The sequence below is a fragment of the Gallus gallus genome, chromosome 1, assembly GCF_016699485.2.
Source record: "Gallus gallus isolate bGalGal1 chromosome 1, bGalGal1.mat.broiler.GRCg7b, whole genome shotgun sequence".
Lineage (NCBI taxonomy): Eukaryota > Metazoa > Chordata > Aves > Galliformes > Phasianidae > Gallus > Gallus gallus.
This window is the reverse complement of record NC_052532.1, coordinates 32972926-32992031: the sequence shown is the minus strand read 5'-3', so window position 1 is coordinate 32992031 and position 19106 is coordinate 32972926. Positions and strand designations below refer to the sequence as shown.

The following is a 19106-nucleotide window of genomic DNA, read 5'->3' as shown; positions in this document are numbered from 1 at the left end:
GTAGCTGTGTCTTCCTGAGGTGTCCAAACTCAGAGTTGTACTGAGCATGCAGGCACTGCCAGATGAAAAATTGCTTGCGATGTAGCTTACTCCAAAGGCAGTCAGAAAGCCCTGGAAAAATGAGATGAACTTCAGCAAGGTTTGCATTCAAGCAGTCTACTCAAAGTAACTAGTTTGGATTATTTAGTTCAGTGGTTGTAGCTACTCCCAAGTACAGGTGACAAGAAATACCTTAGCCTTTGTGCTTTAGTTGGAAAGCTCAGCAGCCAGTAGATGGTGTCATGTCAGTGGAGGATCATCCAAGGCCAGAATTGCTGTGGTCAATGGGTGCTTGGGAGAGCAGTTACAGCTTTGAGACACAACGATGTGGCTCTGTAGTACAAGAGATGATACTGGATTCATTTTTAGCTGTGACATGCACTGTTTCAATTCCTGGTGAATGAACCTTGAAACAACGATCAAGTTAGCTAATCCCAACAGCATTTGAATCAGTTTTTCTAAACTGAACAAAGCTATCGTTGCAGGTGCATACTATTCTGAGGATCAAAACTGAATTTTCTGTGGGGATTTTTGATTTATTGGCATAAATGTGCCTAAGCTTGGGCTGCAGGCTGGAGGATTTCAGCTGATCAAATTTCCTTGTTTTCCTGTAGTTCAAGACTATCCTATTTTGCACCTTGATATGTGTTGAGTTATTCAGAATTAAAGGAATGCTGTAATGACCTTACCTGTAATTACTGAAAATGCTCTGTTTCCACATCACGTTTTTGAAAGGCAGTTTTGAAAATTGTAAAAAATGAGAGCTTGAATAGCTACGCAGTTATCTGGGATGACCTGCACAACTTGTATTGACCTGTTTTAACTTTAAAGGAAAAAGTATCATCTTTAACAAATCTTACCTGACTTACACATTCTGTTTGATTTCGAGATATTGCTGTATTGTTGATGCTTCTGTACGTGGGAAATTTGCCAAAAGACAACATACTCCGTTTGAGAGCTGCTTGATGATAGTAGACGCTTGGAAAAACAACTTGGAACTCTCAATAAACACCCAATACTGAGCAGTATTCCAGTGCAGTATGGAACTCCTGTGCTCTATCTGAAGCAGAGTAGATGCTTTCAGAATCTTTATATCATCAATTAAAATTACCTACTTCAATTATAATGTGGCCTTCGAGAGGCTTACAGAGAGACAATGTCTGTGAGAAGGGATTTTGTGGAGAAAGGTCGCCCTCATGTTAACAGAATGCATTTTACACTAAACATAGAACGAAACAATGACATCTGTGCATCTCTAAAAAAGTGACAGAGGACTATGGCAAGAGAAATAAACAAATGGAAAACACATAGTTTTTCAATTCAGAGCTCAATACTTGTTTGTAGAATAAGATATGGCCTCTATGTTTAACTTGAAATAGAAAACAAAGCAGTAGGGATGGTTTTTTTTTTTTTTTTTTTTGGACCTTTCTCACTTCATACATCTCAGCACAGTGTTGTTTACAATGTAAATATGTTTAAGTATTTTCAGAAGAAGATGCAAGATCTCAAGGTCTGGAAGGAGCTGAAAAATGATGGGAAACTTTTGGCTGCCCTTCAAAAATTTGAAATCCACAAAGTCTTGGATCAGTGAGGTTGGCTCATATAGAGACTTCTAAAAGTGCTGTACATATGAATCTATGGCCTAAGCATAGATGTTTTCTTAAACACGCCTTTGAAAAATGGGTAAGATACTATATTTCCTGATCTGCTTTCTTTGATTGCCTGAAGTTGAGGAATATTCTTAACTATATTGTTTTGTTTCTGTCTTCAAATATAAAATGACCATTATTACAGGGAGGTTACTTGAATAGATTTTTTTTGGTAATATGCTAGAGGAAGAATTAACATGCAACTTATTGCTTTCTTTGCGTATTTTGAGGACTTTTAAATGTAAATGTCAAAAGAAAAGTACCACGCTAATATGAATTACCTGTAACAATCTGACGTTGATTAGAGTTTTTCCCTGCCTGCTGAAGTGCTGTGGTTCACCTGCTTCAGTTGTTGCAAAAGGAGAATGAGTCAGATTCTCTTTGGAGTGCTCTTGGGATATTTATTTACAATTCAGCATCTTTCCAAAATTGTAATCTGGGGTGTGGGAGAAGAGATTTCCAAAGTGATGGATGACATTTGTGTGTGAAGCCAAACAGATGACAGAGCCCTTTTTGCTTTCATATTGAGAACTCACTGAGAGCTGTTGCAAGGACAGTATGACAGAAGCAACCCTGGCACGATTGGTGCTGGTGATTGTGTGCACATTCAGCTAGCTGCTCCCTGGGAGCATTATTTAATAGTCGGAATAGGCAGTAATAGCTGCTGGAAGTAAAACAAGAAGGTTAAAATAATCTTGGGGGAACGGAGGGAGCAAGAAGGGCACAAGGTCCAACATGTCTGTAGTTTTTCCTCAGAAATGTTTTTCAAAGTCAATGAAATTTATTAATATATTAGACTAGAAGGGGGTTTGCCGATGACCCAATTTCTGTTTGCAGTGATTCTATTCCTTAACGTATAAATATGCAGACTTGTGTGGACATGTAAAAAGAAAACATATATATATATATATATAGTCTAAAGTCTGTCTGGCTGTAGAATTTGATGAGAATTGGAAGTGCTGAAGCAGAGGTGTGTCTGGAAGTGTTCCCTTCTCCCTCCCATAAACCACTCACGTCAGTGTTAGCTGCTTTGCTCTCTGCCCACATAGAGATGACCTTGTTCTGGCTGGCCTTGTACTTTCTCATTTCTTTGTGTTAAAGCCAGCTGGTTCTCTCTATGGAAATTCACAGCTAGGACCCTTTCAGCAGATGTCTACATGGCTTCAGCGGCTCTTTTCCTCTGCCCTTCTGTGACATCATTAGACTTCTACCCTCACATTACAAAGTGAAAGCTGGGTCACTCAACTTTCTTGAAATGTGTTAGCAATTTGAAGTCTATTTATAGCTGGACTTCAGAGCATATGGAGTAAGCATAGCCAGAATATTTATGACCTCCAGATCACTGCCCTTTTTTCACTCAATACTCAGATTTACATAAGACATTGTAGCCTTTTATTTTGGAACCAGGATCTGTCCTGATGCATCCTGTGACTATAGAAGAAGGTTTTCTACTGAAAACTGAAGATAAGTTAGACTACTTTCTAGCAGCATTACTTCACGGAAGTTTTTGCACAGTTTGTAATAAGATTATAACTGTGAGAAGGTCACTATTTGCTCAGTGCACAAGAGAGACCTAAGATGGACTTGGGAGGCAGTATCACCTACAAGACAGGCAGAGAAGTCAAATAATAGCATTGTCAAGTGAGCGCAGCAAATGATTTCTGTATCTCTGCCAGCTCTGGTAAAAAATAAGTGAAGGTCTGTGCTTGCTACACTTCTTTACTGCTTATAAGAGAATTTGTAATGCAATAAAAGAATTTGTACTGATTTAGCAAAAGGCTTGCTCAATTCACACTAAACCAGGTGCTCAGACCTCTCATAGAAGACCTGCCCATGCCAGTCAACGATCAAAATTTAGCATGGCTTTTCAGCCTCCAAGAAAGACTGGGAATTACCCCTTAATTTTTTGGTGAAAGCAGTGGTTTCATAAAAGCATTCTACCTTTTATATCTCAAACTATGTTTTCTGGCAGCTTGTGTCCTTTTAAAAGGCCTCAGATCAACTTTTGAATGCTTGGGGTTCAGAAGCCCTCATTAAGTGATTTCCAAATATTCTACTTGCAGAAGTAACAAGACTTTGAGATCATTGTACAGATGCAAATCTGGGAAAAACTTGTTTAGACCTGTGTTTTATTTCAAAATAAAAAATTTGTTCAAGTTTTCGTAAAGTTAGCAAGAATCTTGACAAAACTTCATGTGATATTCTGATTTGCATTCTTTGGAGAAATAAATGTCTTTGTAAACAGTAAGCCTAGTATGGCCTAGTACAGTAGTAGCTATGATTTTTTTTTTTTTTAGTATATGATTTTGATCGGCATTTTGAGTATCTTATGTGTGTAGGGGAGTGTTCTCCATTCAGATATTGTTCCCCCTGTGTAGGGGAATATCCTTAAGAGTAATTCTGAAATGGAAAAAGATGGTGGCTGAAAATTGTTGAGCCTTGGTAGAAGCCAGATTCCTCATATGGAATAAACTGATGAAGTTTCCCAGTGAAATGAGGAAAAAAACGTCATAACTCCTACCAGAGAATATCAACTCTATTTGCTGCTCAAATGTTAGGAATTTTTTATTATTATCATAGGGACTGAATAAAAACCTTTTCCTTTAAATTTTTCTACAGAGTCAGAAATCCATTTTGGACTTCAGAGTGAGCTTTTTGGGAGAGGATCAGATGTAGTAGCTGAGGTGGCCTTTAGGTTGTGGGAGGCACCTAGGTTCAGGTTCACATAATGTGATCATTCTGGAATGGGGAACTGCAGAAAATTGTTGAAAAAGTACTTATTTCCCTGGTTAGTTTCTTGCCATCTGCCTGCAGTATTGTGATCATTTCTAGTTAATTATTCCTTCAGGCTCATGATAGATCCTGTACCTTCCAAGGTGATGCCATGTGGAGGTTATGGTTTCCTTCAGGCACTCAGCAGAACATATTCTCTTAGCTGGGAATCTCATTCAAACTCCAGTAATTGAAAATTTTTTCATAACTCCTAGATATTTGTCTCATATGCTTAGCAATGTGTGTTGTAGGAAATATATTACAATATGCTTTCAAAACAGAATAGTTGTTTTGTTAAATTTAGTGTTATGATTCAAGGTGGTGCTGCTGATCTCTGTTTACCTGAACTTGCATCTTAACCACCTAGGTAACAAATAAGACAAAAAATGCAACAGATGGCAAACATGGAGTGCAAATAAGTTGATCTTGTGTCTTAGTGTTTCTTCACATAACAAAACTGGAAAATGAGAATATTGAAGATGGGAGCTTTAGTTATCTGTTACTGGAGCCTGGACAAGAGGCAGATGTTCTAGTACAAGGGTTGCTCTGAAAGTAATGCCTCATGTGGTATTATGTTGGCCCATGATGTCAGAGGCAGATGTTGATGATATGGCAGTAGAGGTTGATATGGCAGTAGAGGTTGATATGGCAGTAGAGGTTGAAGCTTCCCAACAATATTCCATTCCATTTTATTGCTGTGTGACAGATGTCAGCAGAGGGACAATCTGACAAAATGATGTCTGATGGCATGCAGGCTCTTGTTCACTGCTGGTGAAAATGCATAGCTAGCGGTAGTGACTATGTTGAAAAACAATGTTTTGTAGCTGAGAATTTTCTCTATCGAATAGTGTTGTTGTGCTCTTTGTACCTGTTGTAGTTTCCATGGAAATAAATAGGAGGCACAATTTTTACGTAATTTATATTTGGAAGGATCAAGCTTTGTAGTGGATCAGCTAACTTTCAAGCAGGTTTGATCAGTTAAGAATCAGGATATTTTGAATTGCCCTGGTTTGAACAGGGCATTGAAGGAGAAAGAAAGAGGCCACAGAGACAATGTGGGAAAGAGGAGAAAGGAGAAGAGAAACAGGTTGGGAATTGTAGGGAGGCAAATGGTCTTCTTTGTATGGTTTCTGGTTGAGGTGCAGAACTCCTCACTGCAAGGTGCTGTGGACTTTGAAAGTTTACATGGCTTTGAAAATAACAGGGTACTTCCATGAAGAACTCTCCACCAAGTCTTGTTAAACACAACAATGCCTCCTCTGCGTGAGGAATTTCATGAGGTGCAAACTACTAAAGGTCGGGAACATGTTCTGGGGAAATTATCACTGCAGGTTTACCCTGTTAAAAGCTCTACACAGAGTTCTTACGAGGCACCTGCTGTTGGTGATTGTTAGAAATGATGTACTAGAGATGTGCTTTCAGTCTGATCCTTCTCTCATGGGCAGGAAGACTGGGTTTCAACCATGAGAAACTTAGGAGGAATAGATTGCCCCCTGGGAAGAGAAAGGACTGTATCATGTCAGTTTTCTGTGGATTATGAAATAAACCAGAAGGTCTAAATCAGAATTGGAAATTACGTGTTTTCTTGACACGAGAGAATGGCAAAATGTCTTTAGTTTTTTTTTTTTTACCCAGTACAGGCAACACTTAGAACATTTACAGGTTGCATGGACCACATTCACTTCCCATAAAGTCTCTGAGATTTGACTCAGTGGGAGCTGTTTTATTGAAAGATCTGTAAATGTGGCATATGGAAGATTTTGTTTTTTAATTACTCTTGTTTCTCTAATTAAGTGTGAATGTGAGGAATGATATGGATGCCACACATAACCTCTACACCAAATAGGATAAAAAGTGTTATGTGTCTTCATTGATGTTTCAGCTGTTGGTTTTTCTCTAGTAATGCAAGCTAATTTGGAATTATTTCAAATTAATCATACCAGCTTTTTCTTTTTAATGATAATTTTTAAGCACAATTTAAGATGTCCATTTAAACTGCTAAACCCTGACTCTTTTTTCATTGCAAATGTGATTCACATTATTTATAATTTCTTCAAAACCTCACATTGATCTGTTTTTCAAGGTTCTGTAACTGAGATCAAAACAAGTTCAAATCAGAAATTATCAACTACAATTGTGAGAAAATCTGCCACTGTAGCTGGTTCCCTCTTGAGAAATACAAAGCAAAACCTGACTTTTTAACAGTGTACTTAGGTTAATGAAAGGTTATCTCTCTCAAATAGGTTTCACAAGCTTGTGATTAAGTTTCTGTTGTGTTCAATCAAAAGTACATGGCAAACTTTTTGAAATGTTTGTTCTTAGTGGGGTTTTACATTTTTAATTAAGTTTTTTTACTTTTTTTTTTTTGAGAAAATGTTACCTTTTCAGCCTTGCATATAGTTTATCTAAATACAGATATAGGCTTTTGTTATGTCTATCTCATGATACTCAAAAGTAAGCAGCCTTTAAATACTTTAAATGTATGTTCGAGGTATTCATTGCTGTATTTGGGATTTAGCCAGGCAACTCTTATGGAAATCTTCCAATGAATTTAGGAAAGCAGCATCACAAGAGTGACCAGAGCATGCAGGCACAATTAATACGTGCATTTCTCATTTATGTGTACCATGATACTATTATCGATATGCAGGGACTCTTTCCCATTCATCATCTGCAGTGAATTCCCTTCAGAGCTGAGATTTTTTTCCAGACTTTTACTGTTTCCTGTCATGGTTTTGCTTTGTCAAACATCAGATTACCAGTGAAGTTTCTCTATAGATGTCATCACAGGAGTGCAATTTACAGGTGACATTTTGCTAATCTTTTATGAGTCATTACATTTGTTTTGACTTGCTCTCCATATAATCATTGTGGAAGAGAAAAGTAGTGTTGAGTGTAATGTTTGCCTTGTCTCTCCTTTAGCCATTAAATGCAGTCCTTCAAAAAGGAAATGATAGGAAAGATCAGTGAACAGCAGTATGAAATAATGTAGCAATGATGTTTAGAGATTGTAATTTACACTGTGTAGCCTTTTTATTTTACATATCTCAAAACAGATTTTCACCTGATTTACAGGTTCATTGCTATTGTAAGGAGAGGCTGAAATGTGAAATGGATTGCAATCTGAGAAATGTATTTGTTTTGAGATAAAAGCGGAGTTTTCAAAACATAAACATGTTCTTATTTCTTAAGGACATGTTCATATATATTTATTTTTGTGAATATACGGAATGTTCTAAAGCTACAGAAATGTAATTATTTGATTTATCCTTTGAAATTACATATTTTTTTGAGGTGATTAGAATTTTAAAATGCCTTAATAAACTGATGCCAAAACTATAAAAATCTCCTTCTGAGTTAGACGAATCTATTTTGTTAAAGCAGATTTGTTGTAGGTCATCTTTGTTTGCTGAATGGAAATAAAGAATAATAAATTATGGACTCTTTCTTTTACTACCTCAGCTGCAACTGCACTGTTTGTACAGATCTACTGAAGGATGTTAAATTGATACATTATGTAGAGCCTGGCTACTTTTTCCTATTTAATAAAAATATAGTGGGATTCTCTTTCCATATATGTGAAAATAGATGAAGTAGGAAACTAATTTATATATCCTGTTGTTGTTTTCTAAATGAGTTCTCTAGTTCCAATTACCATCAGTCTCTTTTTAACAGCTACTACTTTATTTCTTGAGGAGGAGGGATCAGAAGCATTTGTTTCTTCTTAAAGAACTGTGCTGCAAGATGAGAATGAGATTCTGGGGGACATAGGTGGCACACTTACGGTTAAATTGTTAACCATCTTACATGCTGTATTAGTCAAAGTAAATTTTCTCATTCAACAAGTGTGATAGTTTTCTGTTAAAAGTACAAATATTCAAATAAGCCCAAGTTACTAAACCATCAAATCACTTTGTAGAATCTGTATTTTTCTTAACATTATGTAGGTTTAAGATGAGTTCTGCAAATATTATGGACAATAATTTTGTATATTTTTTGTCTAGAATCAAGAATAGATCCTATGAGATACCACTAGAAACAGCACCATTGGAGATAAATTATTTTTTGAGATCTCTCATTTAATCAGTTTTTAATCTATTTAAGATGTGCTAAATTGATTTTATGTAACACATTTTCATCAGAATGTCAGACAGTGCTGTGCCAAAGGCTTCATGGATGTCTAACTGTTATATCAACTGAATTTGAAAATACACAGCTTCTATGGATATATTTCTAGCCTATAAGAAATGTAGATTGGAGGTACTTAATAAGATTGAATCTAATAAAATCTCCTTTCTGATTGAGGACTTGATCAAGCAACTTTAAATCACTTCCAATCAGACATACCTTACCATGGCAGCTAATGAGTTCCATGGATGTGTTATCATTTATACAGAAGCAGAAGAGACTGCAGACCTTTTACCTTTCTACATGCATTGTTTTAAGCTAACTCAGGCCACGCTAATCAGAAATAGCATCATGTACTGAAGAACTGTTATTATTTTTGGTGACTGGCATGCTAATTTTAAACATGGTCATTGGCTGAAGTTTTTCATACAGTGCACTGGCTAACCTGCATCACATGTTCCTGTCAACTGCCTGTTTTAGCAAGTGGTTCACCTAAGGTTGTTTTGAGCCTGGGAGACTTTATGCCAGATGCCTGGTCTGTTAATATTCCCCGGCTTTATGCTGAGCTACAACTGGTTGAGAATTGATCTTCTTGTATTCTGTTTACAGAAAAAATGGTTAGGGTACGCTTATAAGTTATGCTTATTTTGTAAGCTTAAAAGTCACCTAACCCTTTGAGCTTCCTTTGCAGTTATTTTCAAACATGTGCACAAATGTGTTTGCGAACACATTTAGAAGAAGCTTTGGCTCTGATACTTACATTTACTGAATGACAGAATGAGATGCATTCTGAGGGGAAAAAAGCAGATATATTCCTCTGCAAATTATTCAAACTGACAGAAGAATCACTGAAGAGACAAAACCTGTCACATCTTATATGAATTTAGACTGATATCTATCTGACCCATCTGCACCCATATCTGTATAAAATGATTCATAATACTTACAGACATTTTGGTTTTAACTAATCTGTCTTCAAATCTTTCCAGCTCCTTGTTCTCTAAACCTGAGAAGTCTGAATTTCCCAAGTATAATCCTAGACATTTTGAAGAATATAAAGCTGATGATTACAGAGGCTGTATTCAACTGTTCCTTTTGTCTACCTTTGTACTGAGGTATTGCCACCAAAACCTGAAAAAATATGTTTCTAGTTCAGTACAATAGATGAAAACTATCTGCAGACAAATGTTTTTCAATGATAGCTTCAATGTTGTTGTGTCAGATTTGCTATTCTAGCATGAAAGATAATCTCATCCTAACCAAACCAAATTTCTGACATTTTTATAAAAGCAAATCAAGAAAAATAAAGTACTGCTTACTCTTCAGAAGAATCTCTTCTTATTTGTTGTGTCTAATTTATGGGATAATTTATAAAGATTATATGCGTCTATATAAACCAGTCAAATAGTTTTCAAGTACAGTTTGTACTTTTCTGTACAATTTGTTTGCTTGTATACATCTGATGGATAGTGTATGTTCTGTCACTAGCATAACCTGATGGCAGTTCTCTATGCGGGGGCACAACAGTTATTAAAAACTTAGCGTTTGAAGTTAAAAAAAGTGATGAAAATATATTGTTAAGTTTATTACTATTCTCTGCCAGGTTATTTTTCACTGTTCTCTCTCCTTAATTTTCCTGTTTTAAAACGTGGATTCGGTGCATGATCTCCTGTTTCACAAGAGTGTGTAAAGCAATTAAGAATACTTTTGGAATGGTTTGGCTCATAAAAGCTTTCCCCTGAGATAATTTCAGCATGCTGAAAGCAAACTCTGATTCTTGGCAGCAGAAAGAATTGAACCGTTTAAAAAACAGCCTCCCAGTAAGCACAATTAAGTTATTCGACCAAGCAAAGGTTGGATTTAGCCTCTCAAATAAACAACTCTGCCAGCTGCATCAGTGCCGCACTGGTCCCAAATTCCCCCTTCTTTGATATGGCATGGCAAATCCGCAAAGTGGAACGAGTGAGAGTCTGTGTTTATTTTATAGCCTGTAAGATGGAGTATTGACCAAACTGCACAGTTCCCTGTAAGATCCGGTGGCGCTTGTGCAGAGATCATAGGGAAAATTAAGGATTTGGGCATTGTGGTACCATGGGCAGTGTCTGTGTGATACATGGAAGGGAGAAATGGGTGGTGAGGCCTAGTTCAGCTGCACCAGCCCCAGCTGCGGGCCTTCAGCTCTGCTCACCTCTGGCTGTGTAGTGTGGCAGGGGGATGGAGCCAGGTGACAGTGCCAACAACGTGTGGAGGGGGATGTTCTGCTTCGATAGCATTATGGCTTTTATGGCTGGTGACACTGTGATCAGTCTTTATATGGTATTTTTAGAAAACTAATAGCTGTGAATGAAATAAGCAGTTTGTGTTTCTAGAGCCTCCTAATGCTGAATGATCACCGTTTAACAAAGTTAAATCCTCATACACAGGATTCTTGTATTCAAATACCTGAAAGAATTAAGCTATGTCAGGGCCTATGTTGGCACAGGACATAGTCTTGGCTCTCCTTTGGCTCCTCCGTGAACAGCACTCATTTTGGACAAAGAAACCTCATTTTAACTTAGAAATAATTTTCAGCTAAACTAGAGGGAGAGACAGAAGCTTGCTAGGAACCTGAAGTTAGCAAATCATTGTATTTGAATGTAATCCTGATGACATTTTGTTGATTTTGGCATTTTGCAATTATGTTCCATGGCTGTTTCCTAGTAAACACTCATTTTTCATAGACAGTATGTAACAATAAAGCTGGACCGGAGTTAACTGTCATAGAGCAAAGATTTCCACAGAACAAAGTATGGTAAATCTAAGCTGTTGCATCACATGCGTCCAGTTCCTAAAATGTTACTGAGAGAAATAAAAATTCAGCAGAGTATCATAGGATCATAGAATGGCCTGGTTTGAAAAGGACCACAATGATCATTGAGTTTCAACCCCCCTGCTATGTGCAGGGTCACCAACCACTAGACCAGGTTGCCCAGAACCACATCCAGCCTGGGATACACAGTATATTTCTGTAGAAGTTGTGTAGAACCAGTGTGAGACAGTAGGCCAATTCAGTATAGGACAAATTGTAACTGAGTAATTTGGGAGTCCAAAAGCCATTACTATTTTTCTTAACTTTATCACTATTCCTACACTTCAGACAGCTGTATTAGTCCTTCCATGGCTCTTCTTACAGTCAGAAAAGACCATTGGCACATCCAGAGGTCAGTTCTGAGCACCCACAGCAGGTGTGTTGAGCTATTCGTTTTTCACCCTGCAGATGATCTATACTTCATCCTCATCCATCTTCAGAAATACATTTGTTTCATTAAAGGGAGCTGCTGAGAATGCCTTAAGTCTTGAAGATGATTTTCTGCATCAGCTCTGTGCCACTCTAAGATAGTGATAACCTTTCTCTATATGAAGGGTTGCCTGTTATTTCTTTTTTTTTTTTTTTTGCATTGGTAAGAGGAAACATGAACCAAAGAAACTTCTGCAGTGAGATACTAAGCAAGATAACTACTGATTGATTCTTTTCCTTTCATTTTATTTAGTAATAAAACCTGAAGAAACCTTACCTTTTATGCAAGTTCTGTCAGTTTTTAAAAATAATATATATCAAATTAGAACTCCTTTTGTATCACTGTAAGATGACTTAAGTTGCACACGTGAAATGGAAGTTACAGTGGCAGCTTCATATTTCAGATCTTGCTTGTTAAGGCTTGGTATTACACAGGGCCTTTTTGTGTTATTCTTTCTACCCACATAAGGAAATGGAAGGATAAAAATTATGGATTTTTTTCTTAAAAAACAATTTAAAAAGCAAAAGTTTGTCACAGGCATTTGTCAGTTTTATTTCAAACATTCAGTGAATACTATGTGTGGGATAGAATATCATAGGAGATTATCTTCAGGTGGGATATGGAAATTCCTGGTGGTGGCTTTAACAGAGGCACTGATATTTCCATTTGATTTCTGCGGCCCATAAAATGAAGCTGACCCCTATTCATCTTCACGGCAGTGTGTTTCTTGCACTCTGAATTGCTGAAATGACCGTTCCAGGAGGGTATCAAGGGCATGTAATAGAAATGGAAAGAGAAATTGGATCCTTTTTCACTAAGGACAAGGACTGGTGAGATTTTCAGAGAGCTGAGGCAGAAGATTCCTCAGATCCTGTGATGAGGTTAATGAACCTCACCAGCTAGTAAGAAGGACTTAGCAAAATGTTATGAATACTCACTCTCATAAGAGACCTCTGAGTTGCAGCATGAGGACAGTCCTGTGTACTTTAATAGAAGCAGCAATAGCTCACATCTGCATATCACCCATCCAGGAATGAGAGAGGATCCAACATTTAAACAGTGTACAGCTATGAGGGAAGTGCAAAAAGGTGAATTTTGAACATCTATATTTCTGGGAATATGTATAGTTCGTATTAAAGTACTGCAAATTGGATTATGTATCTACTTAGATATTTTGTGTCCAAACATCATTTTATTCCATGTATTTGTCATGGGGATAAATCCTACATAGAGAAAAATATTTGAGATTTATTGGCTTAGACACAGGGATGTAAAGGTAACAGAGCAGAAAAGCTGTAATATTGAGTTGAATGTTAAAATTTTTAGCTGGTTGAGTTTATTTCAAGGCTGTGATTTTGATGGTGATTGTGGCCTAATAACTGTTAAAAAGTCAGAATACTCCATGTAGTGGGAATATGGTTCACAATTTTCAGAACAATTGAAAAAATATTTCACAGGAATTGGTAAAGATTGCCATAAAGCTTACTGTAACTTATCTAGAAGTTTCTTGATTGCTCATGTGTAAAATATGTTGGCCGTAGAATTTTAGCATGCATTCCAAGAATTCTTGTAAGTTTTTGGTTGCAAATAAATGTCAAAATAAGGAAAAAATCAAGATGACTAATGAAGTAAAATCTGTAGTGACCAATCTTTATGAATACAACTGAAAATTAAACTTTAGTTTTCATCTAATCTTGGAACGGAATGGATGTGCGTTGCCACAGTGCAGAAATTTATGTGTGTTCTTCCTTTTCTTTATCTGAGAGAGTAACTAAAAAGTTTTTGAAAAGAGTATCAGTTTCTTCATGGTCAGTGAATATTCAAACTGTGAAGTATGTGGGTGATTTTGGAGGCCTTTTCAGGTTAAACCACAACAACTACACAGCTGAAAGGGAAGTAATTCATCGTTTGCATGACTGTTTTCAAAATGGCAACAAAACCTCATTAGGAATATTTGGCAATATGTAAAAGGCCAAAAATGAAGTATTTCAACACTGACAGTGTATACTTTTTTGTATTTATTCACCCCAGTTTTAACTTAGAGGGTCATCTGTCTGCTTTCAAGTTAATAGAATTTTTCTTCTAGTCTTCTAGTTGTTATTTAACCAGCTCACATATGCTTCATCCTATAGAATGGCATGAGGGAAATAGGTTCTCTCTTAGACTTAGGATCATAGGCTAACAGGATAGTGGTCTCAGAAGTCCACTCCTGCTCAAAGAAGGGTTAGATGTGAAGTCAGACTGAGTGGTGCAGAGCTTTATCTAGTCTTACGTTGTGAATGTCCAAGAAGGGAGACAGCACAACCTCCCTGGCAGTCTGCTCCACTGCCTGACTATCCTTAATGGTGAATTTTTTTTTCCATAAAACCAATTTACTTCAGCTTATGCTCAGTGTCTCCTGCCTTCACACCATGGCTCCGTCTTCTTGTTAACCTCCTAGGAGAAATGATTGGCTGCTGTTAGGTAGATTCAAAGTTGTCTCCTTTCCTGGTTGAACTGCCTAGTCCCTCATCCTCTCCTTGCAGAACAAATGCTTGAGACTCAACCACCTTGAGGGCTCTCTGCTGAATACACTCCAGTTTGTCCATCTGTTTCTTATACTGGGGGGGCCAAAACTGTAAGCAGTTAGATAAGGCCTAGTAAGTGTCAAATCAAGGTGGATGATTCCTTTCCTTTATCTGCTGTCTGTGTCCCTCCTAATACAGCCCAGGAAGCTGGTGGCCGTTGTTGCTGCCAATGCGTATGACTAGTCTGTGCCCAGTTGCCCACCAGGGCTCTGATTCTTAAAGAGCTGCCTTGCAGCTGGTCTCCTCCATCCTGGAATGATGCAGTGGCTGATGCCACTCCACTCCCAGGGGCCATACTTGGATTTTCTCCATGCTGCATTTCACAAAATTGTTGTCAGATCATTTCTCCAGCCCACATGGATCTCTCTGAATCACAGCCTGGCCCTCTGGCATATCAGCTGGCCCTTTATGGCTTGGTGTCACCTGCAAACCTGATGAGAGTCCACTCCATGCCTCCTGATAAAATGTTGAGGAGGACAGATCCCAAGATATGCCTTTGCAGTAGTCCATTTCTTATTGGCCTCCAGGCAGGGTATGACATGTTAACCATTACCCTCAGAGTCCTCCAGCTGTCTTGTGTCATCCCACCTTCCAGTCCCCTGAACAATTGGCTGTCTGCTCAACTGAAGTCTAGAGTCTGAGCTCTGCTGTGCTCCCTCCTTGCTCTTTGTAGGATTTTGGACCCTGCTGTTCTGTGGTCACTACAGCCTGGGCTGCCATTGGTGGTCAGATCCCTGGCAGGCTCTTCCTTGTTAGTGAATAGCATATGCTGGCAAGCATTTCTCTGCTTGATTCACTCAGTACTCTGACACTTCGAGAAACCTTGACTGCTGTTTTGCCTTTTCAGCAGATGTCAGGGATTCTTGAAGGAGGAATAACAAATTTTTTTCAACCATGTTTCTTCATCTGCTAACACAGTTTAATAATTTCATAAGATATTTCTCTTGTCAGTTTTTAAGACATTAAAATATTGAGACATGCCTCTTCAAGGAAATTCTCTCTCTAATTCTATAATAAATCTCTGCAGATATGAAGATATGAATGTTTTCCTGCTCAATGTTTGTTTTTGTATTCTAGAAGTGATTAGCCCCTTCTGCTTTTTATCTAAAGAATTATGAAAGTGGGAATGATGGAAAGCCACTTTCTATGACAGAATGCTACCTCTAGTGCTTCTACAATATGTAAGCAGTTTTATTATATGATTATTACAGTTATGACAGTCTGATCTTCTATACTGAAGTTTATGTCATGAAGCATTGGCTTAAGTGCAGATAGAAGCAAAGAATCAATGACAAATCATTTGTCCATAGATGTAACTTTTTCTCTGAAAATGAAAAGGAATTCCATTCTGTGCTATAAATAAGTTTTTAGGTCTGACCTTTGATTTGGATTTCATTGAATGAAATCATTAGCCAATAATCATTACTGTCAATTTATAAGTTTGCAGATCCCTAGCTATGTACTGTGCTTATAAAGAGCAGACTGCAGGCAAGTCAGCAGAGCAAGTGTGCTTCTTCAGCAACCTTGCACCAGCAAGTATTCTGTCTTCAGATCCTCATTCTCTCAGCTTTTTAAACCTTGGAGAATAGAATACAGTCAACTCCTGCCTCAAATTCCGCAGTGAAACTAATGTTTTCCCTATGTAAACAGCCTTGAATAAATTACAGATACCAACTAAATATTGATTCTCTTAAGGCTGAGTTTCAAATTAGTATCAGTTGTCCATGTAAAGAGCTTTAAGAATAGATTTAAAAGCAAAATGTCTTTGAGCTGATAACTAATATCTAAAATAATAAATTGAAGCTCATGGTAATATAACTGTATATTTGAAGGTGGCAGAAAAATACATTAGAGAGAAACTTTGTGACAACAGTGGCATTTCTGACCAGAATTCCTTAATTATATTAACAGCCATTTTTTATTCATAAGAAGTTGTCACCATATTCCCCTGTTAACATCCAAAACTCTTAATAGCATTCTAAACAATTGTTGGATTCGCTGTTGTTGCTAATTTGCCATTTTTAATAGGAAGTTGTTTATGCTGGCTAATAAATGTTTCATGTTTGGAAATTTGCTTTTTCTGCTGATCTTTTTTTTTTTTTTTTTTTTTTTTTTAAAGTGCAGCCACTGCTTAAAGGTAGTGCTTATGAGCATCAGTTTTTTTTGTCAGGGTGATGGTTACATTATCAGTCTTGTTGAGTAGGATATCTAGAGGGGAATGAGTGTGAAGAAGGAAACCCTTTATATACTAGGAATGCTCAGAAAGTAATGCCTCCTATCTTGTTATGTTGGCCTTCAATGTCAGAGGCAGATGATGGTGGTATGGCTGTAGAGGCTGAACCTTCCCACCAGTGTTCCATTCCATGTTATTGCCATGTGACAGATGGCAGCAGAGGGGCACTCTGACACAATGACGTCTGACATGGAAGTGTGTATGAAGAAAAGATGTGGCACTGAATTCCTCTGTGTCGAGAAAAATGGCACCCACTGACACTCACTGATGCTTGAACATTTATGGAGACCAAGCAGTGGATGTGAGCACAGTGAGGCAGTGGGTCAGCCTCCAGCGGTGCAGATGTTTACAAGCATGGCATGCAGGCTCTTGTTCAGAATTGGTGACAATGCTTAGCTAATGGTGGTGACTGTGCTGAAAAGCACAGTTTTTGTAACAGAGAATTTTCTCTGTCAAACAGTGTCCTTGTTCTCTTTGTATCTCTTATCATTTCTGTGGAAATAAATCGGATGCATTACTTTCAGAGTGACACACATAGTTCTCAGAATTCTTGGATGAGCGCATATATTGCAGAAGAGCAGCAGCTCTGAAGTAGGCTTTAAGACCCTCCTGCTTTTTTAAACAGTATCATTGATTTTATAAGAGCATATTTCAACCAACTGGGTTTTTATAGAAGCTCCTGTAAGCAGAACTTTGTAGCTTATCACAAACTGATCTCAATGTAAGGTGGTGGGGTGCATGTTTAATGTTTCCTTCCTTCCTTCCTTCCTTCCTTCTTTCCTTCCTTCCTTCCTTCCTTCCTTCCTTCCTTCCTTCCTTCCTTCCTTCCTTCCTTCCTTCCTTCCTTCCTTCCTTCCTTCCTTCCTTCCTTCCTTCCTTCCTTCCTTCCTTCCTTCCTTCCTTCCTTCCTTCCTTCCTTCCTTCCTTCCTTCCTTCCTTCCTTCCTCCCTTCCTCCCTTCCTCCCTTCCTCCCTTCCTCCCTTCCTCCCTTCCTCCCTTCCTCCCTTCCTCCCTTCCTCCCTTCCTCCCTCCCTTCCTCCCTTCCTCCCTTCCTTCCTCCCTCCCTCCCTTATGATAGAAATGTTTCAGTTTTATGGCAAAGATATTTCTTTCTGAGAGATAAACATTCAAGAGGCCAAGCTGATGGCAATCCAGAATTGTACATGGCACTGCTTTCTGTGCTAAATTGTTCCTACAGCTAGAATATTGACTTAATTTGCCCTTCACAAATATGCACTCTGTTAATATGTTGTTTACAATCAACCGATGTTCCCACAAAGCCCACTGAAGTAGAGCAAATTGTCCCATTTCATTAGTACAGGATTCTAACTTTGAATAATTTTATTTCATGTCAACTAGCTTTTTAGCTCTGCTTCATCAGTGTAACCAGTATTTATTGTTTTGTAGAACAAGTTGTTGCTGTTTCCCATTTGTCATCTTTCCGCTTTGCTGACTCACTCTAGCCTTTATTCTCCAGTCTCTACTCACACTTTCCTGATGGGATTGCAGCTAAATGTTTCTACCTTTGTTTAATTTTCACTCTTTTTAGATATCACATGCAAGTGGATTCATGCAAACAGCGTAGGTTCAGGATACCATCTGGATACAGCTTCTATGTTTTTGTGGGGAAAACACTGGAATTTTTTCCTGCTCAGAACAGGTGAAAATTGAATTTCTTATATTATTACAGAGCAGACAGGAATGGTGGGCACCACTTTGCAGAGTTGCAGCCAGCAGAGTCGTAATGGGTAGTGCTGTGTTTTGCCATGTCTTCCACTGTGGTTCTGTGTCTCTGTTCTGTAGGTGAAAGTTGCTGGCATCAATATATTCATGTCCTTTGGAGGGTACTCACTCATCTGATCTGTTAGAAGCAATTAGTATGCTTGCAGTTAAGAACGTGTTTAGGTGAAATTAAGTACTGTACATGTGTTTAGTTGCTGGCCTGAGACATGTGTGGTCAGGCAGCCTGAGGTGATGTTTTCTGTCAGCCCTGCTCTCACTGTGTGCTTCTGATGGCCCCGAAGGAAGAAATTCTAAGTGTAATGAATACATTTTGCCACTAGATGGTGTTGTTATATGAGATTATGTATCTGCTTTTGTATGAAGGGATGCTGAGGGGAAGTGGAGCTTTCATGGCTGCTGGTCATGTGGGAAAGTGCCAATGGCTGCTTCCGAGCGACGTGCAGATGGCCTCGGGAACAAGGCTTAGCGGTTAATTAAACCAGAATTTACGTGGTTTTCTTTTTCTTTTTCTTTTTTTTTCCTTCCCCCTGTAATTTGGAGGTTTGGTTGAATGATTCAAGGAAGTGCAAGTCAGTAAGCCCCGTGTGTCTTCAGCTGCTGTTGTTGCTCTCCATGATGTTTTCCATGTTATTGTCTGTTCATGACATCATTTGACTTTCAATAAACACACACCTTCTGTGTTTGATCAAGTGGGAAT

At 38.1% G+C, this 19106-nt stretch overlaps 1 protein-coding gene and 1 long non-coding RNA gene across 4 annotated transcripts in view; one reads left to right on the top strand and one right to left on the bottom strand.

Moving 5' to 3' along the window:
- FAM19A2 (family with sequence similarity 19 member A2, C-C motif chemokine like) overlaps nt 1-19106 on the top strand; it is a 182041-nt gene that overhangs the window by 19995 nt on the left and 142940 nt on the right. The gene's annotated exons all lie outside the window — the stretch shown is intronic.
- LOC121109401 lies at nt 238-2891 on the bottom strand. The gene is made up of 4 exons (XR_005849386.1): nt 2703-2891; nt 1970-2028; nt 900-1099; nt 238-372 (listed from the first exon to the last, which is right to left on the bottom strand). It is a non-coding gene; the product is annotated as an uncharacterized LOC121109401 (long non-coding RNA).